This window comes from Zophobas morio, unplaced genomic scaffold, assembly GCF_036711695.1.
Source record: "Zophobas morio isolate AGI-343-1 ecotype UQ-CSIRO unplaced genomic scaffold, CSIRO_AGI_Zmor_V1 ptg000008l, whole genome shotgun sequence".
NCBI lineage: Eukaryota > Metazoa > Arthropoda > Insecta > Coleoptera > Tenebrionidae > Zophobas > Zophobas morio.
Genome location: NW_026972113.1, coordinates 156,736 through 168,268, shown reverse-complemented (window position 1 = coordinate 168,268; position 11,533 = coordinate 156,736). Strand labels below are relative to the sequence as shown.

At 34.8% G+C, this 11,533-nt stretch overlaps 1 protein-coding gene across 1 annotated transcript in view; it reads left to right on the top strand.

Annotated features, from left to right (window-relative positions):
- Positions 1-11,250: 11,250 nt before the first annotated feature.
- Positions 11,251-11,533, top strand: part of LOC135124925 (neuropeptide Y receptor type 2-like) — a 29,858-nt gene continuing 29,575 nt past the window's right edge. The window contains exon 1 of the mRNA XM_064050144.1: positions 11,251-11,426. The gene's annotated coding sequence lies outside the window, so the exon portion shown is untranslated. The remainder of the gene's footprint in view (positions 11,427-11,533) is intronic.

Below are 11,533 nucleotides of genomic sequence, written 5' to 3'. Positions count from 1 at the left end.
GTTTTTTGCACGTCGATCGGTAGTTGGGGGTGCGTGATAAGAATTTACATATATCGGGATGTCTGGGGGCTGTTTAGGAGCAAGGGAGTTTCGACGCTATTACGTTTGATAAAACGAATTGTTTTACATTTGGTTTGAGGCGAAAAGAATGTGTGCTTTATTTTATCATATTTGTTCAGGGCAGTGGGGAGAATTTAAAGTAGGTAAGTGAGTTTGAAGCATCAGGGTGAAATTGTACATTCAGAAGAACGCGATCGATGAATAAGGAAAGCGGGAAACATGATAGAGGGTAATTAAGTAAGCACCATTAATTGGACCGCAGTCAAGTTAACACAAAGAAAAAGTAAAACCTATTACATTATACGAAATTATATAACAAACTATATAAAACACAATTTGCATCACAAACTCAAAATTCATTTAGAAGAAAAAAAAGTAATGCGATCCGGTCAGGGCTGTCCTGTCACAAGCAGGGGGGGCTGCTTCGGATCCTGGAGAGGCGGGCACGTCCAAAGACTTTAGACTTCACTCTTAATAAACATTTTTTGTTGTCTCGTAAAGATCCAGAGGGCAAGAAGGACGACGTACACATAAGAAAAGGATCATGATGTATTCTGCCGGACAAACCAGGTAGATACAAATTTCCAGTCGCAATAAAAAATTGACAAACTAAGCGCAAACGCGTAGAATTTCGATGAAGCAAATAAAATAAACGACACGCTCGACTGCCCTATTTATGGTTCGAATTAATGCTTCCCAGTTCGTGAATAAAATAATTTCGTTAGCATTATTTCCTATAGCTTCGGCGATGTTTCTGCGTGTTTGCGTTTCCGGAAACAACCTTAGACGCAAATTCTTTTATTAATATTAATTGTCGATGCGAAGATGCACAGCAGTAATGGATGGGGTAGTTTCAGGCGTTGCTATTATTAGATCAAAGACTTAATAAGTGAATTTATGCAGTGTGTCAAAACGCGCAATATATCATTTTAGTTATGGCGAAGTTGTGCACTTGGATGGAATCGGTATGATCTGCGTCTAATTTCGTCGTAGTAAAATTAGTTTGAAGGTACTGAAAGTTTCACTTGATTGCAAGATGTGTAATTTCTACAGACGTGCTTATTTTATCGGGATTGCGACCGTTTAAATTGTCTAATCCTGTTTAAGCGTGCAGCGCCGCCTGATTACGCGATTTAAAATTGTTTGAATTGGAGGGGGTGTACAATAAAAAAATATCTGGAGCAGGACTATTATTTGCCGTTTATTTATAACAAGGTGATTTTCGGGGACTAAATAGGCAAGTGAATAGCGTAAATACAGTCGGGTTGACAGATAATTAACATTTGATCTGACATCATTTTTTAAAAGGGCTAGATTCTGAGAGTAGAGAAGAGAATATTTACCAGAAGGTTTTTGCGTTGGATGTCTGGAATTTGAAAATCACATATGTAGATTTAATCAATTTAATGAATAATAATTTATATTTATAACATTTATGTATTGGAAAATAATCCGTAATCGAATCTACTGCATAGCCTCGGGTTTTGGTTTTTCAGATTTGAGAATATTGAGGTTGGTGGTAACGCAACCCATTGCCGTGAAAATCTAGAAAATATATCACAATAAATTACATCACTAGCACAGTTACAAATTATAGTAACATAGATTGCTATTAATCTGGTTGAAGAACTTCATTTGAACTTTTACTTTAGTTAATATTTTTTAAGCATCCACTTACCAACAGATTTACCATGAACGCAATGTAGACAGTGTCGAAGGTAATTTTTTTTTTATAAGGCCACAGTAATCTGCAGAATATACACGTAATTGCAAATAACCGGAAAAACCTATTATTTTTAACAGGGCAGTTATAATTTAGATTCATCTGGAAAAATTAACGCTCCAGAACAAAATCAATCTGGCTGTGATAACTTCTGATGCAATGTCGTTATTTGCCATAATTACACCTTCAAATTGTAGGTTTTTATTGCTTCGTTTATGTTTTTAAATTATTCTTCCGTACAATAGATAAATGGAAAATTTTACAACTAACATATAACAGACCAATAATTTGCATTTAATGCCTGCTTTTTGTAATTAATAGATACGCAATCTTTAATTTACAGTGTTACCACACTTGAGTAGGCAAATCTACCTTTCGTATGGTAGCAAATACTAGTAACACAAATTTATTGTAGTATCACTTAATCAAAAATGATTCAGCTAAACCACCTTATGATCCTTCATAATCCCTAAAGTGCGAAAAAATAGATCTCCTATTTTCGTTTGCCTGTCTGTCATCTGTCTATGTCGATTTTTATTAGATAGTTAATCCTCGAAATTACATAATCGATTGTTGTCAAATTTCATATATAGGTTAAAATACTTTTGTAGATGGTAAAACGATAAGCAAAATTTGTCCAATCATCCCCATCAACACTCTGATGACGTTTCCTCAAATTTTGCGTAATAAATACCATTTAATTTTTATAAAAACAACCTACTCTTGAATTTGAGTTTTCCCTAGCCATCCAGATTTTGGCAAAAACACAAATTGAAAAACAATTTTTTATTTAAGGGCATGGATTCGATTACCTTATGCAGCATTTTTTGTTCTTACACTGTGATTGGTATTATTCATTTTTAACTTATAGGTGTTATTATGAAAAAAATCATTTTCCCAAAATCAAATTTGATAATTTTTTGTTGCACTGTAATTCAGGAGCGAAGAAAGTGCTATCTAAATAACTCTGCACCAATTCTTTACTAGTATTTTACAATCGTGGTTAATGCTTATTAAAAGAATAAACTTTTTCCATAAATATAATGTTGCGAAACCCAGTACGACGCTTATGATTTTTCTCGAGAGCTTTCTAGTATGTTCGCCGAAGACGGGTGACTCATGAACGGTGACGGCGACCGGGCGGTATTTGATTAAAGAAGCGCCTAGATGCCTAGAAGCTATGAACAAAAAGCAAGCTCACGAAAGAAGCAAGAAAATTGTTTTGCGAGATGTACCAACAAGATATTGTAAAAGATATGAGAATATGCTCCGTATGTAAGAAATACGTGCACGAGAAGTGCGTTGATCTCACTAAAAATGATAAAGATATTTTTATTTCTCCTTATTATAAAATTTAACAATTTGTTTGTCAATAAAGTTTTTTTCCGTGCTTATTTTTGTATTTTTTTTTTCGATTTTGTAAAACAGGCCATGACACACTTTAATAAAATCGGGTACTGTTGGGCTCTACATTTTTTAAAATGTCTGAAATTTGAAAATTATGTACAAAAATGTAGCCTCTTTCAACTCGACCCACCATTAGTCTTCCATTTCAAGATCTTACAAAAATTTTAAAAATTCTCAAAGCTTACGTAGACCATATAGGGAACAGTGACCTTATATATTTAATTATTAATTTATATTTATAACATTTATATCTTGAAATGTAATTTGTAATTGTATTTATTGCTCCCGGCTTTTGGTGATCTAGACCTAGGTCCAGACATAGATCCAGACGTAGGTCCAGACATAGGTCCAGACATAGGTCCAGACATAGGTCCAGACATAGGTCCAGACATAGGTCTAGACATAGGTTCAGGCATAGGTTTATACACAGGTCTAGATATAGGTATTGGCGCAGACGACTGGATAATATTGATGTTCTGGGTCCTGAAAGCCATTGCCGTGGAAATCTACAACACATATCACAATAAATTAGACCAGTTACAAATGGTCACAAGCACAATTAGAGTAACATAAATTGCAATTTTCTTGCTGTGATATGCTCATATGTTAACGTTTTATTAAATTCATTCAGTAACAATTAATTTTATACCAACTCAATTAATCTGGTTGAAGAATTTCATTTGAACCTTTAGCTTATTTGATATAGGTATTTCTAGAAAATTTCTACAGATTTTTTTTACAAGTAGAAATTTTACTAAGTACATTTTTCAAAATCCATGATCAATAGTATCGCAAATAATGCAAACCCATGTATCTTAAACAATGGCGAGCTATAAACTGTATTTTTTCTTTAACAAAGTAATTAATTTTTTTTAAACATCCACCTACCAACAGATTTACCACTAACACGATGTAGACAGTGTAGAGTATAAATTTCATTTTGGCGAAAATCACCAGCTGTAGCTCGCTTTATAATGCCTGAGTAATCTTAAGAACATACATTTATGTCTTACTTAATTGCAAATAACCGGAAAAACCTATTATTTTTATAGGGTAGTCAGAATTTTAAATTCATCTGGAAAAATTAATGCTCGAGAACAAAATCAGTCTGGTTGTAATTACTTGTGACCCAATGTCGTTATTTGGCATAATTATACTTTCAAATTATTGCTTTTTTATTGCTTGGTTTATGACTTTAAACCATTCTTCCATATAATAGATACAAAATTTTACAACCAACATACATATAATACACCAATAATTTGCATTTAATGCCGGTTTTTTGTAATTAATAGATACGCAATCTTTAATGTAAAATATTACAACAGATATCATTGCCCCAGGTATTTTGTATTCTTAAACTGTGATTAGTATTACCCATGTTTAACTTAAATAAGGGTTATTATAATATAAATCAATTTCCCAAAACCACATTTTAAAATTTCTTGTTGGACTGTAAGTCGAAGGCGAAGTAAGTCCTGTCTGAATAAACTTACACCAATTCTTTACTGGTATTTTATAATAGAGGTTAATACTTATCAAAGAATTATCATTTTCATAAATATGAGGCACTCAAAAATATAATATTACGAAATAAACCCACAGGCCGCCCCGGTACGACGCCTGTGGATTTTCTCTAGGGCGTTCTAGTATGTACAGCGATGATGAGTGACTCAAGCCGGGCAACGTTGACTAAAAAACGCATTGAAGCGATTCTGCGGAAGTCTTGGCGGACTATCCAGAAAGGAACGTATGGGTTTAAATAGGGACCACCATCGAGAGCAGTCCATTTTTGGAATTTGAAAATCACATAATTAATTTAATGAATAGTATTTTATATTTACAACATTTATGTTTTGAAAAGTAATCCGTAATCAAATCTACTGCGTAGCCTTGGGGTTTGCTTTTCTAGTGCTGACAACATTGACGGTGGTGGTAACACAACCCATCGCTGTGGAAATCTAGAAAATATATTACAATAAATTACATCACTAGCACAAGTTACAAATCGTCACAAGTACAATTATGGTAACATAGATTGCAATTGTCTTGTAAAGCAACTCTATTAATCTGGTTGAAGAATTTCATTTGAACCTTTACCTCTCTTGATATATGTATTTCTAGAAAATTTCTACAGAGTTTTTATGTTACAAGTAAAAATTTTACACCGTACAATTTTTTTAAATCCATAAGGTATCAAGTATAGCGAATAATGCAAACCCATACCTGAAACCGCTCTACCATGTATCTTAAACAGTGGCTAGCTACGAACTGTATTTTTTCTTTGACAAAGTACACTTACCAACAGATTTACCACTAACACAATATAGACAGTGAAGAGTATAAATTTCATTTTGGCGAAAATCACCACATTATCAAACCACCTGAGCTAAACCTCTTTTTATAATGCCTCAGTAATCTCAAGAACATACATTTATGTCTTATTTGATTGCAAATAATCGGAAAACCTATTATTTTTAACAGGGTGGTCAGAATTTTAGATTCATCTGGAAAAATTAACGCTCCAGAACAAAGTCAACCTGACTGTGATTACGTGTAACCCAATGTCGTTATTTGCCATAATTACAAGTTCAAATTAGTTTTTTTTATTGCTTCGTTTATGTCTTTAAATCATTCTTCCAGATAATAGATAAACGCAAAATTTTACAACCAACATATAATAACAGACTAATAATTTGCATTTAATGCCTGTTTTTTGTAATTAATACATATTTCAATAACTCATTGTATATATTATCACATAATAAAAAATGTTTAGGCTAAACCTCCTCATGATCCCTAGAGCGCGACAAAATAGGTCTCGTATTTCCCTTTCGCCTGTGAACCAAAAACCATGACATATCAATTTTTATACATATGCATAGGGGTTGTACCAGAAGTTCATTGATATATGTATATATTTATACGTACAATTCAAAGATAGGGATTGATTCTCCTTACACGCTCGGTGCAATCCTGTTTTCACGTGTTGAGAGGAATTCCGGCTCTCCGCGCAATTCGCTCTTGGCAGAACGAATTGCTTGCAAATCTATCTAGAGCAGCGAGGATTACATAAGCCCTACCAAATTGCAGCGTTAGTCTGAATTTCTATCCCCTAATAGGGGCGAGCTTGCTCGTATATAATACAATAAATTGGAACACTAGCAAAATTGCAAACAACCACATGTAAAATTGTACTAACACAAAACAATTCTTTTTTTGTCTTTCGTGAGTGAGAGAGTCGATTTCGCCAGAATTTTAGACAATAGTCTATTGCTTGGTTCACGTTGGAAATTGGAGCCATCAGTGACATTACTTTTTATTCCAAAGCCAGGCTAGATTAGAAATTTGAAGAATGAGACGTTACTTACCAACAGACTTGCCACTAACACAGTGTAGACAATGAAGAAGATGAATTTCATGTTGGCGAAAATCACCACTTCACTTTGATAAATCTTCGTTTATAAAGGCTACACAAGAACGTAAATTTTACTTATCTACTTAATAAACTGAAAAACCTAATATTTTTAACAGGATAGTCAGAAAAATTCTCCAAATGTCATTATTCGTCATAACTACACCGTCACATTATTGTTTTTTTTATTTCTTTGTTTTTAAATCATTCTTCCATACAATATAAATAAAAAAATTACGACTACTATATAACAATAATGAATTTGGTGCTTGTCGTTTGTAATTAACAGATACGCAAATAAACGCGCAGCGTTAACACATAAGTGATGATGACAATTCATTGTGTCCATCTTGTCGTTCTGATCCTGAGAAATTTGTAACGTTTTTCTTAAATCTCGAACCTCGCTGTGTATTCAAAACAGTGTGAAAAGCATTCGTCACGTTTCGACGGACAATTTTCACGGCTCGAGCCACATGATTCAATTTTTACGTTTGTTGCATAAAATAACTATTTCTGGATTAAAACCGTCTCACCATGGGCTTTATTTTCGCACATGGCTGCTTTTATGAAAATTCCTACTAATTAAGAGGACACAAAAATGAAGCCGCGCCAGTGCAGTGTTCACAGAAACTCGAACAATTATCACCGTGGAAATTCCAGATTTCACATCCGAAAGCTCTTTGTTAGGGAATTTCAAATCAACAGGTTTGCGACCTTCACCTTGCTGGTTGCAGCGGGAAATGAACGCCATAAATCAGGCAACTCCAAAACGTAACTTCGAGTTTGCAGCACTTGTAGCTAATTATTTATTAAACTACGCTGGAAAACATAACACGATAACGAAGTCTCGTCGTAATCATTAACCAAATCTCTTGTCGCACGATTACGTTTAAGAGGGAATCAAAAAAGAGTAAAACGTGGTCGGGAAAAGTTTAATGTGTTTAGCAGGAACCTCTCGAGGAAAATTATTGGCCTTATTTCTGCGAAAGATTTTTATTGAAGATTATCTGACTCTCGTTTGCTCCTGTGTGATATAATAAATCTACGATGTTCCCATAGTAAGAGCTTTTTGTTTGCGAGATGAAGGCTTATGTAAGATTTTCTTTTTTTGGATACCTGGGGCTAAATTAAAAATTCACTCAAAATTAATCTTCCTGGATTAACCTTCTGCAGGCGTATAAATTCGTTCGAAATACTAGACAAATTGATAATTTCCAACAAACATATCTTCGGCTATTATGGGAGGTCGTTGTACTATGATGATACACGATCCCAGCCAACTCTGATCCCCGCTATTTTTTCCAAGAGCGCCGCAATTCATACAAAATTTAAGTTGAAATACACTCTATAAATCACCCTCAGCTACAAAAAGTCAAGTGTAATTTCTGCCTAAAGACGAAAATAATTCACTTGTGTCACATCCTGGCCTTTAACAAATATGAAAGCGTCCAATGCAATTTGTAGGCATATCACAGTAGAATACTGGAACTAAATTTAGACATTTGTGTTTTCCAATTCAGAACAAAACAGATTTTATTATGTTTACACAATATAATTTTTACAGAAGAAAATTTCATGAATATGAATCGAGTGAATTTATGTTCAATGAATTTATGGAAAAAAATTAACTATAAATGCATCAAAACTGATCACATGAAATTAATTTATTAATATTTTTAGATCGACACCATTATTCTGGAAATTTAATACCCCACCATTGAATGTATCCACAATGGTAGCTGATTAGTTTGAATATCAAAGGTACGCATTTGCATCACAGACAATGGTCTCCTGATGCATTAGTTAAATCGTTTCAGGCTCATAAGAGCAACTAAATACGTCGTTTCAACAATTGTCGGGATGCACACAAGAAACAATTATCTTCAAATGATCCAACAGTGAAATAATATGTTTACTAGTAAAGCAACTCCTCCGGTAGGAAATACAACCTACTGAAACAACAACACATGCTTAGCTTGAGCGCAGCGAGTCCACAAATCAAGGATAAAAAAACAACAACAAGAAGAAAGAAACAACGATGAATGGAATAAAAAAATAAAAAAAACGACTACCATTTCAAAACCCAACTCAAGCAGCCGTCATCTCGCAAAGAAAGCCAAAAATACCAATATTCAGAAAAAGAGGGATTATTCCGCTGGTGCTTTTCCCCTATATTAAAGTTCGCGGAAGTTTCCAAGGAGTTCGAAGTCAGTGAATTTGTCTCGTTGTTAAGAACGAGGGATCTAAAATGAAAGGATGATGCGGTTCTAACTTCCGAAGTTTTTACAATCCTTCAATTCCAATGACATGTATTTATTGCGACGTTGGGAAAATGGAGTTCATGATATACCTCTTTAAAACAAAGTTTGCGCGGAGTGGCGAAGTTTGTTAAAATTTATCTGGATACAATTAAAGTTCAAGGATAATATTTCGCGTGGAAACGCGGCAATCTTCGGCGATAAAACGCGCATAGTGAGAAAATAAACCAAAAATAGGGACAGTAGAAAAAGCGTAGACAGAATACGGTTGAAAAAGCGGTGCCAGTATTGATTTTAGTTATTAATTTACATTTTTTGCATCGTGAGGTGCAAAAAATTAACTGCGTCTGTTCTTATGAGTGCATCTTAGTTTGTAGTATCTGGTTTCCAAAGCAACATCGAACGCATCGTAGTAAATATTTTTGTTTCAGAAATATATTTTCTGTTGTTCTTGGAAATTTTTTTAATAATGAAAATTTAATTATCCTCATTAATGTTTTTCGTACGTGTCTTACTCAGCACGCAATGGATTGTTTACTTGATCACACTTCATATTACATGCTAGTCACATAAATCACGAATACCTGTTCTAGAATGCACACATCTGAATCACACAGGCAACATATTGGAAAGAAACTGGATTTTTTTATGTGTATTTTAATGGTATAACGTCACATGATTTTCCAAAGATGTATAGTCGAGGTTAATAGCACATTTTTCAGTTCAATTTGAAAATTGTCGTTTTATTGTCAACGGTCAGGTCGCGTTACGTTCTCTAGAGTTAACTTAGGTCAAGTCAGATCAGACTAAGTAAACTTAAATCAGGTTCTCTTCTATCGTTTGTCTTCTATCGTCTGTCTTCTGTCGTCTGTCTTCAATAGGTATTCTACCATCATCTGTCATCTATCTATTTTCATCGTCTGTTTTCTGTCGTCTCTCTTCTGTCATCTGTCTCTCGTTTGTCTTCTCTCTTCTATGGGTTATTTATTATCTATTGTATGTCTTTTCGTTTATCTTCCGCCGTCTGTTTTCAGTTGTCGCTCTTCTGTCGTCTGTCTTCTCTCGTCTACCTTTTGTCGTCTACCTTCCGTCTATCTTCTATGAATTATCATCATCTCTTCTTTATCTATTACTATTCTTTATTTATTTGTGGTTGTCTGTTTGCCGTCTGTCTTTCGTCTTCTGTAGTCTGTCGTCTGTCGTCTGTCTTCTATCTTCTCTATTCTTTAGTTTATTAGCGATTTTATTGGATGTTTAATCTCCAAAACTACTAGCCTGATTATTGTGAAATTTTATACGCGTTTTAGAAATATCGTGCACACCAACAATTTGATGACGTTGTCTCAGTGTTTCCAAGTAAATCCTACTTAGGCCTTATAAAATCACACGTCTGTATCTGTGATTCATGACACCGTCTTTATTATTTTTCGAAAAAAAAAAACTATAACAATATTTTATAAAATAACTTCAAAACCGAGTTTATAGAGGATGGAAAATTTTTTCTGCACACAGGTCGTGATTTTCTTGTTAATATTTATCTGAATCTTACCAAACAGGTTTCAGAAACCAATGCAAATTCATATTTTTGCATATATTTATTTTCATAAATCTGATGTGAAAAATTTGTATTGATATAAAAGGGGATAGTAAACAACAAAACTAAATCAATGTTAAACACTTTCTGTTTATCTTGTACCAAATTTAGGTAATTCACCTTGTCGAACCCATACAATTAGATTTTATTGTACTCTGGTATGCCCCGTTCCCGAAAAATTCTGTGTCTATAATAATAATTTATGTTTAATGGCAGGTTCATTTCTATTTGGTTAGTGTAACATAATAGCCTTAGCCGCCGCCCAAGGAGACTATTTAACGAAGGCTATAAAACCAGATTAAGTTGTAGCTGTATTAATAAATTACTACTACTACACTGGTCGTAAAAGCTAATGGCTAGTGCAAACCGCATGTTACTGGTTTCGTATTTAAAAATCCCACGTTTGGAGGTTCCACTGTATCTTTTTTTACAAACGTATCCCTTCAAAGCAAAGTATTACTAATTACAACACGAGCACTTTTTCCCTACAAACGAAGCTTTCACCATGTTCCCATTTCGCCTCCCTTTAGCCTGCACCCCGATGATAACACAGGTGGAGCTGTAAAAAATCGCCACCAATGAAAAATAACCCCCAAACTCCACCACCACCACCCCTACGTACCACCGACACTTCTAATTCACCCATCCACTCCAACCCTTGCCCCCAAGGCGCGTCTGCTGATGAATACGCAAACAACGCGATTAATCTAACGACAATTTTAATTACTTGATTAGCTTCATATTAACTTGCACGGGACGTCCTCGGCGCATTTCCATCTGCGTGCTACGGCGGTGGTCTCCGCCTCCAAACGCTGAAATTTCAGCGATCGCACCTTGCCAACGGTAACAGTCGCGCGCCAAAGCTCTTTCAGAGCGCAAGTGAGCTTCCTGAAATTTCCTGAAAGCGTCTTTGCGGACTTCGGTGCTAGCTTCGGACTGAAAGCGGTTGAGATCTTCGCAGCGACTATGGTGAGTTTTTGAGTGGCGGGAAGGGCACCTGGGGCTTTTGGGTGTTTGGGATTTTTTTTGTGTGGGAAGGATGGCTGATAGCTACTATCTGGTTATCGATTGAAGCA